The 20,841-nt window shown below is 35.8% G+C and overlaps 1 long non-coding RNA gene across 3 annotated transcripts in view; it reads right to left on the bottom strand.

Moving 5' to 3' along the window:
• Window positions 1-17,421: 17,421 nt before the first annotated feature.
• The window catches only part of LOC147913088 (uncharacterized), a 125,210-nt gene continuing 121,790 nt past the window's right edge, over window positions 17,422-20,841 (bottom strand). For all 3 annotated transcript variants that reach the window (XR_015549123.1, XR_015549124.1, XR_015549126.1), the window contains one exon: window positions 17,422-18,208. This is a non-coding gene — a long non-coding RNA (uncharacterized LOC147913088). The remainder of the gene's footprint in view (window positions 18,209-20,841) is intronic.

Consider the following 20,841-nt stretch of genomic DNA (forward strand, 5'->3'; position numbering starts at 1 on the left):
TGGATGTTCTTAACAGTGATTAGAGGTGACAGATAGTGAAATTAAAGATAGATGAACAGAAATTATGCAATCTAAAGAACAAAGATAAGAAGGTTTGTTTTTTTTACATTGAGCAGAAACTCAGGAACCCGTGGAAAAATATAAAAAGTCCTAACATATGTGTAATTGGGTTCTCAGGGGAAGAGAGAAAAGACAGAGTGAGAACAAAAATATTTGAGGAAATAATGCCTGAAAGTCTTCCCAATTTGGTGAAAGACATAAATTTGTAGATTTCAGAAATTTAGCCAATCCAAAGCAGGATAAATGCAAAGAAAATCACAACTAAGTACAACATAATAAACTAGTGAAAATCAAAGATAAAGAGTAAATCTTGAAAGCAACTAGAGAAAATGTTACACTGCATGCACAGGAACAAAAATACAAATAATCATGGACTTCTCAGAAACTATGGAGGCCAGGTGACATATTTTGGTATGACATATTTAAAGTGTATTAAAACAGAAAACAAACTAACAAAAACTGTCTCTAAAATTTAATAGCCAGCAAAATTATCCTTCAAGAAAGAGGTAAAATCATTTCATTTTCCAGTTTTATTTTAGTGTATGAAAATACTTTTTGTTGTATCTTGTTATTGAATACTGTGGATTTCCTAAATTCACTTATTGGTTCTATTAGTTTATTGTATCTGGCTTAGGAGTTTTCTGTTTGAGATATTATGGTATTTATGGGGCCAGCCCAGTGGCGCAGGCGGTTAAGTGTGTCCGCTCCTCTGCGGCGGCCCGGGGTTCACCAGTTTGGATCCCAGGCGCACACCGACGCACCGCTTGGCAAGCCATGCTGTGGTGGCGTCCCATATAAGGTAGAGGAAGATGGGCATGGATGTCAGCCCAGGGCCAGTCTTCCTCACCAAAAAAAAAGAGGAGGATTGGCAGATGTTAGCACAGGGCTGATCTCCTGACAAAAACAAAACAAACAAAAAAGATATTATGGTATTTGTACATAAAGACAGCTTAACGTGTTTATTTACTAACATTTTTCCCTTTTACTTCTTTTACTGGACTTATAACAGCAGCCAGGATCTTCAGTGCTGAGAATAGATATCCATGCCTTGGGTCTGGCCTTAGGCAGAAAGAATTTCATATTTCCTCTTGAAGTATAATGTTAGATGCAAGGTTGTCTGTGTGTGTGTGTGTGAGGAAGATTAGCCCTGAGCTAACATCCATTGCCAATCCTCCTCTTTTTGCTGAGGAAGATTGGCCCTGGGCTAACATCCGTGCCCATCTTCGTCTACTTTATATGTGGGATGCCTGCCACAGCATGGCTTGATAAGCGGTACGTGCGTCCACGCCCAGGATCCGAACCTGCGAACCCCGGGCTGCCATAGTGGAGCGCGCAAACTTAACCACTAGGCCACCAGAACGGCGCCCAGGCTTTTTATTAATAGATGTCCTTTATCTGATTGTCCAGATTGCCTTCTATTCCTTGTTTGCCTAGGTCTTATCATGACTTGGTGTTAAAATCTGTTAAATGATTTTTCTGCATGTGTTAATATGATCATATCATTTTCTCTTTTATTTTGCTAATGTGGTGAATAACTTTGATTTTTGAAGGTTAAAACAACCTTGCATTCTTTCAGAGATACCCTTCTTGGTCATGATCATCTTTTTCTAATACATTGCTAGATTCAATTTGCTAATATTTTGTCATGGATTTTTATATTTATGTACATGAGGAATATTGGTCTCTAACTTTCTTTTTTGTACGTGTTTATTTGGTTTTTGTATCAGGATTTTGGTGATTTCATATAAGGAGTTGAGAGATGTTTCCTTCTCTTCTAATTTTCTGAGAAAGTTTGTGTAAATTGGTATTAGTTCTTCCCCATATATTTAATAGAATTCTTCAATGAAATCATATGTGACAGTAGTTTTTTTTGAGGGTGGTGTTAGATAATACATTCAATTTTATTATTAAATATAGGGATATTCTAATTTCCTGTTTTTTGTCAGTTTTGATGTTATCTTTTCCCAATGTTTTATTCATTTCACTGAATTGTATTTATTGGCAGAAACTTGTCCATGTATTCCCTTATTATTCTTTTACTATCTGTAGATTCAGTAATGTCATTTTTTCTTTTTTTGATTTTTTTTGTTTGTTTGTTTTTTGTTTTTTACTAAGGAAGACTCACCCTGAGCTAACATCCATTGCCAAGCCTCCTCTTTATTTTTTTTCCTTGAGAAAGATTAGCCCTGAGCTAACATCCATGCCAATCCTCCTCCATTTTGTACTTGGGACACTGCCACAGCATGGCTAGTGAGTGGAGTAGGTTCGTGCCTGGGATCCAAACCTGCAAACCTGGGCTGCAGAAGCGGAGCACATGGAACTTTAACCACTCAGCCACCAGGCTGGGCCCCACTCTTTCACTTTTGATATTGGTAATTTTTTTTAATTAGTCCTGCAGGGGTTTCAATTTTATTAGTCATTTTAAAGAATAAGTTTTAACTTTGTTGATTTTCTCTATCGTTTCCTTATCTAGTCCATTGTGTTTCTTTGGGTTTAATTTGAACTTTTTCTATATTCTTTGTGGAAACTGTGATTACTGATTTTAGACCACTCTTCTTTAATAATATAAGTATTTGAGCTATCATTTTTCCTGTAAGCACTCCTTTAGGTGCATCACACAAAATATATTGCCTTACATGTCATAAGTTTTGTTTTAATCCTTTATAGAGGAATTAAATGAATTGATGGATGAAATAATGCTACTGGAGAATCATCAGTCTGAAATAAGAGAGCTCTTAACAGTTGTTTTGTTTTGTTTGTTGGTGAAAGTTGCAGTCAAGCAAAATTAATTCTAAGATTTTTCATTCATTATTAATGAATAGAAAAGCTTTAAGAACTCCACTGAAAGAAAAACCATGAAAGCCAGTAAATATGCTCTTTCTGAGACAGCATAAAATAGATTTGATGACAATTAAATTTCCTTATTTTCCTTTCATTTTAAGATTTCACTAATAATTTTATAAGTATGCAGTTTTAGAAATTATATATAAAAAAGAGCTGTCATTTTGGAAAAATCCCATGTACACACAATGTTTCCTAATAACCAGAATATTTTTCAGTTCAGAATGCTCCCTAAAGAAAATGATTCTATGTATTCTAATAATACATTTGCTTTCTTTATGGGAAAGATACTTCAACTGATATTTTTTATCTTGTTTTTTACTTTCAGACAGTGATGGTCTTATGCATAATCATATATTCAGAGTCTGAAAAACATAAACTAAAATCCTGCCTGTAACCATATAGTAATTGTTTTTTATAGTTTCTCCCTTTCAGTGTTTATTCCTATTTCAGTTGGAATCAAAATCCCATTAATAGTTTACTGTTTATATTATTTTCTTACACATTGCTACAATATATAGCACAGCTAAGTTTTCTTTATTGCCTCCACCTTGAGTCTACCTATAAAAGATAGGAATAATAAAGCAAGGGAAAGTGTACTGACATATATTAAGCTCCTACTCTCCTCTAGATACTGTATACAGTACTTTTCATATAGTGACTCAAAACCCCATTAAAAATTATTATTTTTGCTGTTTTACTAATGAAGAGACTGAGACTCAGAGATCTAAAAGGACTTGCTTAAGGTTATATAGTTAATAAATAGCAGGGCTGGAAATGTTCAATCAATGATTAATATTGTTTTACCAATATAGAGAGTTTGTTTTCCCAATCTTTATAAAAACTCTTGCTTCCTAAAATATTTTCTCTGTTTTGTGTATCCTTCCCAAGACAAGTTAGTGATTTTCATTTTTATGTTCTATGACAGACTGTTCATGCATTAAATATGTTATTTTTTAAATGTAAATAATCTAAACCCTTTGTTCTAGACCTTAATATGTACACTGTCTTCCCTCTGATTACCCATTCTCTACAATGTACCTTAAGAATTTATGTTATTGAGATTTCAAAATTTAAGTTTAGTTTATCTTCGTCATCTTCCCCATTGCATTTTTTGGTCTGCTCTACAAAATGAATACCCTTTTCTCATTCAAAGATTCTAAGATCTGTGGTAATCAGTACGGAATCCACAATAGGAACTGCCAGGCAGGCCAAGTGCTCTGCATCCCTCCCCTCCACGTCCACCCCCAGCCCATCCACCATTTGCCACAGGCAGTGAGAAAGAGAGGTGCTTCCCATCTGGCTAGAAAATTGATGTGGGGATGTGGGACTAGGGAAATGACCCAAATTTAAATAAATAAGTAAATAAATAGATAAATAAAATTTTGTAAATGGAGAAAGAGCAAATGAACACAACTAAACATGCAGGTAGGAAAACACCAGAAACATTGAGGAACAGTAATACTACTTAATATATATTCACCTCCTGCTGGGTTCTAAGGACTTTATATGTGCATTTAATTATCATAACAAACATAAAATAGGTACTAATATTACCCTTCTTACAAAAAATAAACTAAGAACATAGAATTTTTCAGTCTCTTGAAGTAGACCACCAATTTCATACAGATACTAATAGTGGAGACAGGCCCATTCACGTTAAGATGTTTACTCACATACCATGTTGTAATACATTGCTTAACTTCTACACAAATAAAGTTGAAAACTTTGAGGAAATAGATGGTTATCTAGGAAAATATAAATATAATATTTAATAATATAATAAAACCACAATTGACATCAGAAACATATAATCTAAACAAATTACCAAGTAATAAATGGAAAAAGCTACCAAATCATTTCCTACTAAAAAAACAAATTTAAAAGGCCAAAAATCCAACAGATAATTTCATGAACTCTGTGACTTGTATAGTTCACTTAACATATCTGCACCTTCCAAATACTGAAAGAAAAAAATTCTGACGATAGAGGTAAGAAAAATTTAAAATGTCTGAAATTACACTACACTTAAATAATTGTGATAACAGTAAACTAAATAATGATAAAAAATAAAAGATAAGTAAACTCTGCTTCTCACTTATTTCTTCATTAATAATGTGAGTATTTTTTCATTAACTGGATTAGTCAGGGTAATCCCCTCTAGCTCACATCACAGTTCGATGTGCAGCGGCTGACTATCACCTCCCCTCCCATATGGTTTCTCAGAAATTCAGTCTTTCATGTTGTGCCCACCTTAAAAGACACGAGCAACAGAGACAGGAGAAAGGAAGAGCTTGCATGGGATCACACAAATTATCTCAGAGCCAAGGTCTAGATCCATTACGCTCTGCTCCATTCCACTGTCCAGAGCCAGTCCCATGGCCCCAGTCTACCTGCAAGGGAGACTGGGACATGTCGCTCTTCCCACATGTATAGAAACAGCATATGTGATTGGGGAATATCTTGCCAGTTTCTGCCACACTCTGCATCTGTCATATCCAAATACCTACTTGACTCTTCCTCACAGACATTGAAAACATTCGTGTTCTTTCCAAGAGGGTCAACGTAAAGGCCATCCAGCTCCTGGACTCAGCTCCTATCCAGGTGATGCATGGTCTTTTCCTGCTTGTAAAACAGCCAGTCCTTCCCTGAGCTCATATTTTCCTTGTAATACTTAGCCAACATGCAATACTAAGGTTCTTTTTGCCAATCCCTTCCCCTAGAGCTCATTAGAAACATGGTCTGCCTTCCAAGTGTTCCCTAGAATCAATTATTTTACCTAACAACTTTTTGGTACTATGCCATCCCCTGACTGAGTAATGTCATAAGAAATAAAAAGAAAAGAAAATCATGATGCTTTCGGTATTCATCGATAAGGATGCTGTTGATGGTATGAGTCACTACATAACAGAGTGATCTCTTCGTGATGAATTTCTTTCCAGTGGCAGTATTAAGAATGGTGTTTTTCTTATCATCTGATTGTTTTTTCATAAAGACAGCATGAATCATATCTATCCTTGCCTTTGCTACTATAAAATCAGGTAAGTTTGTGGTAGACTTTCTAAAATGTAATTCTGGAACTTGGACTTAGAAAATATACAGAGCTCCAGAGAGTGAATTTAGCAATTAACCTCCCTGGTTTCACTCCTATTTTCTGCCTATATTTTCTCATTGTTCCTCAGTTTTATAGTATGTATTTGTTCAGTTATATATTTAATTAGTTTCTTATCCTCCTAGGATCACGGCTGGAATACAAAAATAAGCAAGCAAATATAGGAAAATAAAGAATTAAGGTTAATGATGACTTGTAGAATCTCCTGGTTTTGAGCCTCTTTTTTCCTGAAATGCTTTAGTTACAGAATATGAGAAAGTACCGAGAGTAAAGGCTCTGAAACCTCGACTGGTTTTAAAAGTAATGTACATCTATTATCTAGGCTAATATTCTCCTTTACAAAATGACCTGTGATACAGAAGATGCCGGTTAAGTTGTTTTTAATTTGCTGATGATTGACAAGGGAGGCCAAGAGGTCTCTCACATTCTCTTTGGAAGGGACATTATAACAGCTGCTCAAACACAGATTAATGGTCCATATATTCCAGTCTCTTGTTTCTGACCAGCTGATAAGGCATATAATTGTCCTTAACAATTGGGCATAATTTATTCCTGCCTTAGATGGCTGTTACCTTCAGCAATTAAAGTGTAGTGACTGATGGGCCCTGTTATGTTATCCTCACAATTTAGCTGAATCTGCAATTCCTCTCATGGTATACATCATGTCTATATATTGCTGGAAAATCGAATACCAAATAGCAGCTCAGGAGATGTTTTCCATCCTCATAGAATTCTAGCAAACATCATAAAATCGATGTTCTACCCCATTTTGATGGAGTACCTTTTCACTATAGAGTTAAGGCATGTTTATATATCACTTTTTTTTTGGAATATGTATTTTTGATAATAGGAAGTCACCAATCCACATGCACTTGATATGCAAGTTCATCAGTACAAGAAAGTGATGTCAGGGGAAGCACTAACATGTGGAGGTATGGATTGTACCGTGTGGAATACTCAATGCCGAAAGTGTTTCAGTGGACCGTGAATTCCTAGGGTGTACCCTGGATTGCCATTCTGTTACACCAGGGAACGATGGGAATCTTCTCCCAAGGGGAATAATGAGATGCTCCTGTTAGGATGTATTATTTCCACTTTTTGAAAAATTAGGAAGAGGTAGAGGGGTGGTTGCAAAGGGAAGATGAGGCTTGTAAAAGATGCTGAACTACAGGCCTCCTCCATCATCTTCTAACCCATGAACCACATGCAGCATAGCTATGACTTCTCCGGATGACTCATGTCAGGGATTCTCATCATCAGATCCTTCCTCCCCATCTTGTGAATGATTTTTAAAGCTTTCCAAAGAGCTAAACTGTCTCTTAGGTCTCAGAAAATCACCAAGATAAAAACTTTAGCTATATAAGTCAATTCTTAGCTATTGTTCTTAACTTCTCACACGAATTAATTCCATAAATAAAATACAGTTCAAGGGAAAAGAATCTTAGTTTTGAATGCAATACCTTTCAAATTTTCTATCCCTCTTACCATTAGCAAAGAACAATAAGAGAAAAATGAACAATCCTCACCATTTCAATAAACAGACATTTTTTCTTAATCATAGTAATTACTTAACTCGTAACCCTGAAGGGAACCCCAGGAGGTTGTTTAATTGATAATTCTACCAACAGTGATCCTTCATGAAGTCATATGGCAAAGATAAGTATGGTAAGTGGTGTCTACCATATTACAAGACCTCCTGAGTTCATTACCTTAAAAAGAACCTACTCTAGTTTATAATTATTCTTAAGAAGATTTTCCATTATTTAACCAGCAGTACTCCTGTAGAAATACAAGAGTAATAGCATATTAACATAAAACTATAAATCACATATATAATATATATAAACTCAATCAAATATTTATATGTTTATATATACACATTTACATATATATGATTAATAGTCTGATGTGGATATATGGAGAGACAGAGAATCAACAATTTTCCTAATACTTCTTAATGCTCTAAATAATTTTTCCAGCTTATTTTTACTTTTCTTTGCTTAGTTTTTTAAAACATCTTTATTGAAGTATCATTTACATGCCATTAAATGTCACCCATTTTGAGTGTACAATTCAATTATTTCTTTTTAGCTTAGAGTTGTGCAACCAAGGCCACAGTCCAGTATCAGAATATTTCCACCACCCTGAAAAGATTCCTCATGCCCATTTGCATTCAGGCCCTGTTTCCACCCCCACCTCAGACAGCCACTAATCTTCTGTCTATATATATATGATTTGTGTTTTCTAGACATTTCATATAAATGGAATCACACCACAAATAGTCCCTTTGGTGTGTTTTTTAAATCAGTTATGTTAATGTTTTGAGGTTCATGCATGTTCTAGTATGTATCAGCAGATAGTTCACTTTTATGACTGTGTAGTATCCTATTATATGGATATACCACCTTCTGCTTATCCATTCACCAGTCCATGGAAATTTTGAGTGTTCCCACCTTTTGTCTATTACGAATAATGCTGCTATGGACATTCACATCAAGTCTTTAGCAAGCATATGTCTTCATTTCTCTTGGGTAGATACCCAGGATGGAATTGCTGGGATATAGTCATATTTAACTTTTTAAAAAATTGTCAAACTACTTTCCAAAGTACCTGTATCATTTTACATTTCCACCAGTCATATCTGAGGTTTCCGTTTTCTCCACATGCTTGCCAATGCTTGTATTATTATCTTTTTGATTATAGCCATTCCAGTGAGTGTGAAGTGTTATTCCATTGCGGTTTTAATTCGCAATTTCCTAATGACTAATGATGTTGAACATCTTTTCATGTGTTTATTAGCCATTAATATAACTTCTTTGGTTAAATGTCTATTCTCATATTTTCCCATTTTTAATAATTTATTGAAATATTATTTACATAAAATATAGTTCATCCATTAAAAGTGTACAACTCAATGGTTTTGAGTATATTTACAGAGTTGTGCGATCATCAGAGTAACCTAATTTTAGAATATTTCTTCATCACGAAAAGAAAGCTCATACCCATTAACAATCACTCCCCATTCCCCTTCTCCCCCCATTTTTAGATTGGGCTGTTCATTTGTTTTTTTGATTGTTGAGTTATAAGAGTTCTTTAGATACTCTTGATACAAATCATTTATCAGGTATATGATTTACAAATATTTTATCCCAGCCTGTTGTTTGTCTTTTTATTCCTTAAAGAGGTCTTTTGGAACACAAAATTTCTTAATTTTGAAGTCATATTTAGCCATTTATTTCTCTATGGATTGTGCTTTTGGTATCATATCTGAGAACTCTTTGCCTAACACCAGGTCACAAGGATTATTAAAATGCTTGGCCTTATGAAAAAACTATTATGCTATTCTTGTGGAGAAAATTGAATCTCCTAGAGTTAACTAACTTCCTTAGGGTTTACAAATTAATGAGTGAGCTGGTACATTTTCGCCTTCCATTTTTAGAAAGGCGTTCATAGGGACTCTCTTACTTTAAATTTGCTTTAATAAATAAGTATTGAATGTTGACTATTTAAAATGAAGCCTTAGAATCTAACCTTATCTACACAGCTGCTTCAGATGGAAGGCAAGTAGTGCATACAATTACTTCCTCATCTTCAAAAGGAAGGGATGTTTTTCTAGGAATCCTTTGCAGAGATCTGTGACTGACTAATTAACAGTATAACTAATAACAAGAAAAAAAAGCACCTGATTTTGTTTAAAGAAATAGAAAGAAATCAACTAGGGAGTTTATAGATTGTGTAATATTAGTGTATCAGTTTCTTCTGTTGAATTAACATATTTTGCATTGTGTGATAATTTTGAAATAGTTTATTAGAAAAACTTTTAACAGCAATTAAATAAACAATAGAAGTCATACAAAATTGGTATGTTGCGTGTGGAAAAAAGAGAAGAAAAAATCTCTGTCACTCATTTTCCTTTCTAGCCTCTGAAGTAGGTGGTAATAGTAGTTTCTTTTCTTTGTAATTATAGAGAAAGTAAAGTAAAAGTAGAAAACATAGCAACAAAAAAGCATAGTCAAAATGCTTCTAATAGGCTCTTTTACATCCTTAAAGAAATTTGCTCTTATGTTAATGAGTTTTCATTGAGTCATAGTGGTTTTGCATTAGTAATATTCTTCTATATGTATTCTACAACACTGCAGTCTATTGATCTTTTATGATGATAAATCAGACACCAAGGGCATTTAATAATAATATGATAGTAAAAAAATAACATCAAGGACATCATACATTCATATATTTATCATAAATTTCTGTTGTTTCAAGAACAGCCAGAACATGTACACTCTGGGTATGATTCTTCATAACCCCTGGCACCTTGATTCTATAATTTTCAGCAACCATCTGTGCCTTTACCTATACTCATACATTGTTTCCATCACTCTTCACAGCTCAGCACAATTACCTGTCAAATCCAAGAATTATGATCTGAATGAGTGAGATCCATAAAGCAATTTACATTGTGCTACCAAATTGTCTTGGGAGAATTCTATATCTAGGTAATACTATCCAATAGAAGGCTATGATATTTGGCATAAGGAAGCAAAAATTTAAGCCCCCATCAACACTAGTTATTCTGGGTTAGACCTTGGAAAAATTACTCCCAGTTTCAGTTTTCTCAACTAGAAAATGAAAATGAAAACAGTAGGCTGTCCTTCCCAGAAATATTATGAGCCTAAATAAAATCATTTGTAGTAGGCTTCCCAGCTGGAGGTTGAATTGAAATCACTCCTGAGATGTGGTCATGTCCGTTCAAGGGGAGTATAGATTTTAGAGCCTGTATTGGACAGAGTGGAGGGGATAATGGAATACAACTCCAGAATATATGGCTTAGAGTAGATAGAGAAGAAAGCAGAGAGCATCAGAGGGATGGACCAGAAGGAGGCAGAAGGGAAGCTAGAGAACACTCCTGCAGAGACGTAGCCTCAGCGCTCACAGAGTTGAGGGTACATAACACCATCTATATTTCTTTGAGTTTTTGCACAGCCCCTTTCAACAATCTTCTTCACGAGATTCAGTAGATATTTTTGTGGTTGGTATCACTTTATTATTTACGTATCTGTCACTTACCATGAAAAATTCACTTTTTAAACTGATCTATATCAGTTGTTTATAAAGCATCCCTTCACCTAATGCTGCAGCTTAGTTACTGAGTTTTGATAATGCATGATCAAACCTTTCTTGAATTCTGATTGGTCCTCTACCTTTGTGATCCAATCTAACTGCACTTCAGTCTGTGATACACAGTGACGACAGAGCTGGTTACAGGAACAATTTCTGTGTGTTCAATCTTACTTTAAACATGGCAAATGATAGAAAACAGTGTGCCACTGTGGATAAGAGCAGGGGCTTTACAATCAAATCCTGCTTTATATTCGGGCTTCATGACCCTTGGCAGTATTAGTAGTCGCTAGCTATTAATAGTCGCTAATAGGTTTGTGATGAAAATTAAATAAATGATGCTTGTAAAGTACTTGGCAAAGTGTGGTACATGGGAGCATTTAAAAGTTGCTAGCTATTATTTTAAATTTTCTAAATAAACCATTACATAAGGTCTAGTTCAACTGATTGCTCTGATCAAATTCCTTAGGACACAACACGCTTCACTAAAAATAAATGACTACACGTGCATGTTTCACAGTTTACACAAACTACACTTATGTGAACTAATTAGAAACATGTCCGTGTTAAACCACTGGATGCTTTCTATTGTTGCATTATGTTGATTTACCTTGAACACACTATACTCTAGGTAGACATCTCATGGTTCCCACTATACTTCCTATCAAGAGTGTGCTGCTTTGGTGGCTAATGCTAATCCTTTCCTCTCTTCTCCCACTCTTACCCTTTCTAACTTTTAAGCAAACTTTGCTTCATTAATCATAGGTTCTCTTATGCATATCCAAATGTTTTCTTTTTTATCAATTGCATTCCTTAAACATTTAGATATTCTTGAGCATTCCCCAAATGAAAAACAAAATAACACCTTGCTTCCCCACAAACCTCTCAGTCCTGATTTCCCAACTCACTTTCAATCCATCTACTTCCTCTCCTTCAAAGTCCAGTTCCCTGAAATGAGTCCCCATCAGTGCTGGACTCCCACACACATGCTGAGCAGTGAGCAGCATGGCATCAGAAAAAGAAAAGACACAAAAATACCAAAGAGTCCGTTACAGAGTATTCTTGCAGAACTGTGTAATTAGACGATGTACAAGAAAGCTGTTCCAACTCCAGAATTCTTGTACTTTGTGTCATTTTGGAAAATACAGTTGTATTAGGATAACCTTCAAACGAGTGGGCTCTCTTGTCTTTATTCTTACAGGCGCTAAAGGTCTTAATCTGATGCTGGCTCAGTTCTCCACTTATTTCTTCTTTCATTTACCTGCCACATCCCTGTAATACAGCTTCTGACCCAAAATAAATCCACTGGAACTGCTTTTGTCAATATCACCAATGCCTGCCTTATCACTAACCCAGTGGCCGTGCTCCCTCAAGTTAACTAATGTCGTTAGAACGTGGCAGTGCTGACCCCTCTCTTCTTGAAATCTTCTATTGTCTTGACCCAGTACTCCATCTTGCAGCTGTACTAAAATTCTCTCTGGTCCCGGGAAGATTCAGATCCTCAGTCTTAGCTCCTGTCCTCGGACTTTCACCATTGTGTTTCCAATGCACATTGCCCCGCCTGTCACATAGTAGATGGCAGGTACCCAGGGAAGATGGATGAACTCGTTGTTAAAGGCCTGAATCTGATTACCCATGACAACTGCAGCTTATATTACTCTGTTAGACTTCCATTTCTCCACTGAGTTTCTGCTAGAACTCATCTCTCCCCACCTTCCCCAGCTGGTCTTTGCAATTTTCTGCTTTTCTTCTCTTGATCCTATGCTTCAAAACATTTTTTAAGTCAAAAATTATATAGACTTAACAAAAGTCAATTGTGTCTCTACACACTAACAATGACCAATCTGAAAAAGAAGGTAAGACAACTATCCCATTTACAATAGCGTCAAAAAGAATAAAATACTTAGGAATAAAATTAACCAAGGAAGAGAAAGACTTACACACTGAAGACTGCCAAACATTGCTGAAAGAAATTAAAGAAGACACGTATAAATGGAGTGATATCCCGTGTTCATGGATTTGAAGACTTAATGTTGTTAAAATGTCTATACTGCCAAAGAAATCTACAAATTCAGTGGAATCCCTATTAAAACCCCAATGGCATTTTTTTACAGAAATAGAAAAAACAATCCTAAAATTCATATGCAACCACAAAGGACCTCAAATAGCCAAAATAATCTTGAGAAAGAAGAACAAAATTCCTGATTTCAAAACATATTAAAAAGCTACAGTTATCAAAACAGTATGGTAGTGGCACAAATGTGGACATATAGACCAATGGAAGAGAAGGCAGAGCCCAAAAGTAAACCCACACATATACAGTCAACTAATCTTTGACAAGGGTGCCAAGAACACACAATTGGGATAGGATATTCTCTTCAATAAATCATATTGGGAAATTGGATATCCACATGCAAAAGAATGAAATTGGACCCTTATCTAACACCACACACAAAAATCAACTCAAAATGGTTTAAAGAGTTAAACATAAGACCTGAAATTAGACAAGCTGGATTACATCTAACTAAAAAGCTTCTGCAATCAAGGGAAAAAATGGAGTGAAAAGGTAACCTGCAGAATGGGAGAAAATATTTGCAAACCATATATCTGATAAAGGTTCATTTCCAAAACATATAAGGAACTCCTACTAGTCAATAGCAAAAATAAAACAAAACAAAAAAACATATTAAAAAACATTTAAAAAGCGGCAAAGGGCTTGAAAAGACATTGCTCCAAAGAAGACATACAAATGTCCAACAGGTACATGAAAAGATGCTTAACATCAGTAACCATCAGGAAAATGCAAATCAAAACCACAATGAGGTTTCACCTCACAACTGTTAGAATGGCCATTATCAGAAAAACAGGAAATAATGAGTGCTGGTGAGGATGTGAAGAACTTGGAACCCTTGTGCACTGTTGGTGGGAATGTAAAATGGTGTAGCTACTATTGAAAACAGTATGGAGATTCCTCAAAACAATAAAATAGAACTACCATGTGATTCAACAATCCCAATTCTTGTTATTTATGTGTTTGGAAAGGCAGTCTCATGCATGCAGTCTTTTGACCCCTACTTGGCCACAGAAGAATGGGTTTGGGTCTGGAACTCTTCCTTACCAAGAGATAGAGAACTCACAGCCTGTGCTGGACTTGTCACCATATGTGGGAAAATCTTTCCCTATTTCAGACTCAATCTGTGCTCCTCGGATCATTCTGCTTAAGCATGTACGTCATATAGCACGTGGCTAACCCCACGACTGGGGTTAATGGGGAGGATGGGGTCCTTCTGCTGGAGCACAAGAGGGATGCGTGCAAAACAATCAACCTCAGATGGCTGCAGGGAGGAACCTGCTGGCCATCGGAGACTGACATCCACTACTGAAGCTGATCTTGCTCTGTTTCTTCTTTATGCGAGTAAAGTATTATTCCATCCAGTGCCTGACTGCGTTGTATTTTCCTTGGTGACTCCGATACCAAGACGTAGTGGTCAGAAGTGCTTAGACTTCTATTCCTGGTATAGGCAACAGATGCCACTTGCTCAACATTGTCCAAAGAATTGAAATCAGCATCTCAAAAGATATTTGTACTCCCCTGTTCATTGTAGTATTAGTCACAATAGCCAAGAGGTAGAAACAATCTAAATGTCTGTCAACAGATGAATGGATAAAGAAAATGTGGTATATATGTACAATGAAATATTATTCAGGTGTAAAAAAGAAGGAAATCCTGTCATATGCTACAACATGGATGAACCTGGAGGACGTTATGCTAAGTGGAATAAGCCAGTCACAGAAGAACAAATACTGCATGATTTCACTTATATGAGGTAACTAAGGTAGTCAAACTCATGGAAACAGAAAGTAGAATGGTGACTGCCAGGGGCTGGAGTGCAGGTGGGGAATGGGGAGTTGCTGTTCGTGGATATAGAGTTTCAGCCATGCAAGATGAAAAGTTCTACAGATCTGCTGTACAACACTGTGCTTATAGTTACAAATACTGTACTGTGCACTTAAAAATTTGTTAAGGGAGTAGATATTATGTTTTCTGTTTTTGCATGTAATATTTTGATAGTATTGTTACAAATGCATGCTCTAACTTTCCCCAAGCCTTCATTTCTCCCGTAACTCTTTTTATTAACTTATTTTATATTCTCTAGGGTACCTTCAAAGAGCTATTTCATATCATCTCTTTTATATGTTAGTCTATAATTTGAAGTCCTCAAGAGGGCTACATTTTTCACTTTAAAAGGCAGAGCCATACACTATGATCTTATCTCCCCCTCTATCAACCTCCACCTTCTCAAAAACGTGTAATTCCTTTCTACTTACGCCATCGACCCATATCGCCTTCCATCATTCCATGGACTTTCCCTATAATAATTACATCATTTCTACATGCTTGGAGTAGTGGTCCTTTTCCTCATCTTCATAAACATACAGGCCCCTCTTTCTTGAAAAGTCAACTTCATCCTACTTTTTATCCCATTTATTCCCTTAGATCTTGCTTTAGATAACTGCCAATCATTAAGAATGGGTGAACTTCATTGTCATTTTCACTCCTTCTACATGTGACTCTTCCTGAATTCCTTAAAGTTTGGTTTATATCTATATTTATATATAAATTATTCTCTTGAAGGACACTAGTAACCTCTCTCAATTGATCTCTCATCATTGGCTTGTACTTATTCCTCTGGTTGATCTATAGATGATCTTCTTGATATACAACTACTTGGTCTCGGAAATAGGAAGCCACAATATGTCTCTTTAGTAGGAATAGATGAACAGTAATTTGGATCATAATCCACAGTCAGATTCTAGAAATATATTTCGAAATCCCCAAAGAGATTTAAAAGTAGTAACAAAAGTACAGTTGCATGTAAATGAAAGCTCATTTAATGAACAGACTAATACTTGAGTGACAAAAGTGGATAATTCAAGATGGAGAAACATGTTGCTGACACTTAAATTATGGCAGTGAGTAAATATATCACAGAAACATGGAAAGCACCAGATGGATTTAAATACATCAGAGAATTGGTCTGCCCATTAGCAGATGAAATCTGACTTAGAAGACTGTAAGCAAAATGCATGTGTTTATACATTTCTAATATCTGCCTGATGATACAGTCACTGCAGGATGGCCAGCAGGAGGGAAAATAAGCCAGAAGAAATCCAGGGCCCATCAATATCAACTTTGCTGCATTTTTTTAGAGCAAGCATTATGGTTAACATTTTTAAGATATGTAAAAGGAAAAGAGAGCCTGCAGAATAACATGCTTGAGTTCCACTTTTGAATATGAGAAATATAAAATGACTCATTTTAACAATTAAAAACTAAGTTTTTAAAATAATTGTTATGAGAATAATATAAAAGAGAAGAAAGAACTATTAGGTGTGGCATAACCTATTCCTGCTTTATCAAATCTGTGATTGAGGCAACAATTAGTACTTTTCAAAAAATGATTAAAGCATTGATTGGAAAGTATATCTGAGAATAATACTGGGCTCCCCATCACCCATTACTTTCAGTGTTGAATAATCTATTTAAGAAAATAGAATGTGCTTTCTCAAAATGTATCAAGTGGTCGTTAACCTACTAAAAAGTATCAGGGGTTTTGTTACAATAGGAAATTGAAGTGTCTTGCCACACCATCCTTTAAGATGGTTGCTTTCCCAGGTGAGTGAAAGAGCTGGAATAGAGCCTTGCAGAATCAGCCCCAACCTTTTCCATTTGACTAACTCCTCCTTCCTTCCGCACAAACCCTCTTCTTAGCTCCTACTTATCTGTTGCCCACTCTGTTCCTAATTCTGACTTGGCTCTTACTGGTTCCATTTCCTGTAATTTCTTCCACTTAACTTCTGACTCATCCAAATTTTCCCCATTCTTCAACATATATCTATTTCCTGTCTTTTATGAACCTTTTCTATTAGTCTCTGGAAAAGTCTTTTCCGATAGTCTAGATTATCCTTTAAAAAAAACCTATTTACCTCTTATTTTCTGTTCTTGTTATTTGATACGTAATCAAATCTTAGAGTGTCTACATCCCTCAGGCATTCTTTAAAAGCTGGTATGAGCCACATATCTTATTTTAATTCTTTCTTGCACCCAGTAAATTATGGGTACGCAAGAAACACTCAATATTTATTGAAAAATAAACACAGTGGAGGTGTGAATGAGTGATGTAAGTTGAGGCTGTTATGTTGACTTTTCTCTGGAGACAGCAAATTACTATTTACATCTATTTCTATTTAGTTACTCATGAAATGAAGAATTATTGAAGAACGTAAGTAAAGCAATTATAGCAAAAAAGAGAAAGGGTAAATATAGACAACAATTCTGCATAAATTTTAGGAAATGATATTGAAGAAAATGCCACCCATAGACTAAATAGAAATAACTCAATATAGAAAGAAAAATAAATGGGAGGTCCAAGAAAACCGTATCTCCAATTATATATCTTTCTTTCCTAAGATCTGAAATGCAAGTAATCTTTAAAATGCAAGTATTTAAACATCTTTTCACACCAGCCAGGGTGGTGAATATAGCATCCAATGCATAGTAAGTGGTCAGTACATAATTCCTAATGTCATTCGGCTTTGGTAGCTTCACAATTCCACTGTGCCAAGGAGTGAAGCAAAAAGGACGCTTAGCCTCCATTCAAAATGTACCTTAATATCACCAGTAAATTGAATATAATTAGAATTACAATTAAATGTTATATCATTTTAAAAGGAAAATTATTTCTTCATCAAGTTTTACAATGGCCTTTGGCACAGCGCAGTGAAATTGGACCTAAAAATAAACCTCAGTTAAATGAAAATCTCAGATTAACTGACAATTTTCATACTTCAGAACTTCCCTATGTATTTTTCTCCAGTGACCTTTCTGATGACAAAGCCTGAAATAATAGTCAATTAAATTTATATCCCAAGGCACACTATAAATTTGTCAGGACCGAATCAAGTGCATTGTGAAGTTCATGAAACCAGCTCCCGGTACCGGGGAATAGAGGTAGAGAAGAGGTGGCAGGTCAGTCCTTGGTGCTTCCGTCGACATTGGCATAGTGATGCTCAGATCTGCATGAGGATGAAAGACCAAGAAAGGTGCTCAAAGCTCCGTAATATCATGTATTTAATTACTCCAATTTATTTCACTATCAGTACCACGAGCAGAATGTGGTCCCATTTCTAATCAAGAAGTTCACAAGTTCACATGTATGTATCCTCTCCTCAGTAATTTAGGTAAGACACAGGCATTACTGAAGAAATGCTCACTACTTTTTTTTTTGATGAGGAAGATCAGCCCTGAGCTAACATCCAACGCCAATCCTCTTCTTTTTTTGCTGAGGAAGATTGGCCCTGAGCTAACATCCATGCCCATCTTCCTCTATTTTATACGGGATGCCGCCACAGCATGGCTTGACAAGCGGTGCCTCTGTGTGAGTCCGGGATCCAAACCTGTGAACCCTGGGCCACCTCAGCGGAGCGCACGTACTTAACTGCTTGTGCCACCGGGTCGACCCCCTCATTACCTTTTTGATGCAGGCAAACGTAGTACAGAATGGAGGAACTCAGGGCTCATTTTCTCTTAGACTATGACACCATGTTCAAACTTGGCCAGTTCAAACTTTCCTTTCAAATGGACTGTTTTTCTTTTGTATTTTCCCCCCAAATGAATAAAATTATATAGAACAAACAAAAAAAAATCCAGTTTATTTTGATCCTTGTATCTTGAGTGACATCTAATGGTGCCCTCTGTTATGTAAAGCAGGTAAAGCCTGGGTTTCCTCATTATCTTTCAGTTACATGAGAACCAGGGGATTACATTCTGCAAAGAATAGATGTGTGTCCATTCTTTTGGGGACCTGTGTCAGGAGAAAGTTTGTCTAGACATCATAAGAGTCCTTACATTTCAATATATTTAGGGAACCCTCTACTGGATGGCCCATGAACCAAGTGTTCACCAACACTCTGTGGACACTAGGGCAATCCCACACATGAATTCTTATGTAGCAGATCAGCTCCAGACACAAATGAGACTCAAACTGTCCTCCTCTAGAACTGAAAAGATATTTCTCAAAAGCAGGCTCTTACTCTATTTGTTCTTCCTGTGCTAAACATACTTTTACTAGTAATTTGGTATCATAAAGGTTTTTAAAAGCAGATTCATTGGCAGTAGGAAAGCATTTTGAGAAATAAAATACCTTTAGAAACTTAAATTTTTTTCTCAATTTTTAAAGCTTTCTCTCACTTTTATGTTCAAAATGTATGCCTCTTTTCCATTAACATTAAATATTTATCATGATATGAAAACATGACAATGTATTAAAATGTCTAAGTCAAATTTTAAAACCATTAGAAAAAGAAAAAAGCTCATGGTTTCTCTTTTTGTGTAAGTGGAGAGACAGAAGAAAGCTCTTTAAAAATTACTCAACTGCTTCAAACATCATATTTTCAAATACAGCGATACAGAGTTTAGATTCAGTATGAGGCCATGTTTCAAATAATTGAGAGTTGTGTGCTTTTGCTTCAAAAATATCTTGACCCGTTTATAGAAACCCACCTGCTAGAAACAGTATGAATCTCTCTGTAAGTCACCATTGCAATCAAGCAAAAATATGACAAACCAACTAACATCATCAAATAAAATAAAAGGCCATCTCTGGGATTTAATCAGAAGTGAATGTAAGAATACTTGTTCAAGTGGGAACTAATTCAAGCCTGACTCTTTTGCTCTCAAATAAGGTATTTATTTGATATGCCACTATTGAGCATTCAGTGTTTGCAAAATACTAAGAAAACAGAGAAGACAACCACAGTCTGTCTTCTTGGAGTTTCTCGTGGAGAGAGAAACACTTTGATAGTGACACCACAGTGTCAACTGTCATACTGTTATAACAAAGGTAGTACTTAATATGGAAATGTGGAAGAGAGATTGTTAGAACAGGAGGATGGGAAAAGACCATAAAGAAACATGGGTTACCTTGGGAGCGTGTAATTAATGTTGATAGATGGCTATGGAGAAAGATGGGCAAGAAAAAGGCCTTTCCAAACAGAGAGAACCATATTATAAAAATCAAGGCAGAATTAGGGGCAGGAGCGTTTGGTTCTTGAGGTGTGTTTAAAGATATTGAGCAGGAGAGTGGGACCATCGGATATCTCTTTTGGAAAGATAATGTTGGCAACAGTTTAGAGTTATGATCTTCTAAGTGAAATGTGAACACTCTAGATGGAGATGGGTAGGGTGCAAGAAAATCAACCAAAGTTGATTTATTTTTACTTCAAATGTGTTGTTATTTTATAATGTGCACAGTATTCCAGAACAATAGAACATGTACATAAATTATAAATCTGGATGTATTTGTATGGTACATACCCCTTCCTTTGACTCTTCAATTTCTCCCAAATACCTCAAACCTGATACTAAAAATAATATTGACACAACCAGTACCAACAATAGCTCTATCTCTGTTTTAGTTGAGATTAGAGATAACTTATGTGGGGGATGGCTTGGAAAGGAATAGATGGGATCAGGTTGAGTTAGAGAAATCCTAGTACTAATCTCAAACCTGCATTGCTTTGAAGAAGTGGAACTATAAGATGTGCTCAATAACTATAGACAATTAAATAGATGGAGAGGCTGGCGACCCCGAGACGACTTCAAGGCTTAGACATGAATCATGTTGGTTTGCTATGAATCAGTAAACAAA

Source organism: Ceratotherium simum, chromosome 30 (assembly GCF_057802395.1).
Source record: "Ceratotherium simum simum isolate JZ-2026a chromosome 30, ASM5780239v1, whole genome shotgun sequence".
Lineage (NCBI taxonomy): Eukaryota > Metazoa > Chordata > Mammalia > Perissodactyla > Rhinocerotidae > Ceratotherium > Ceratotherium simum.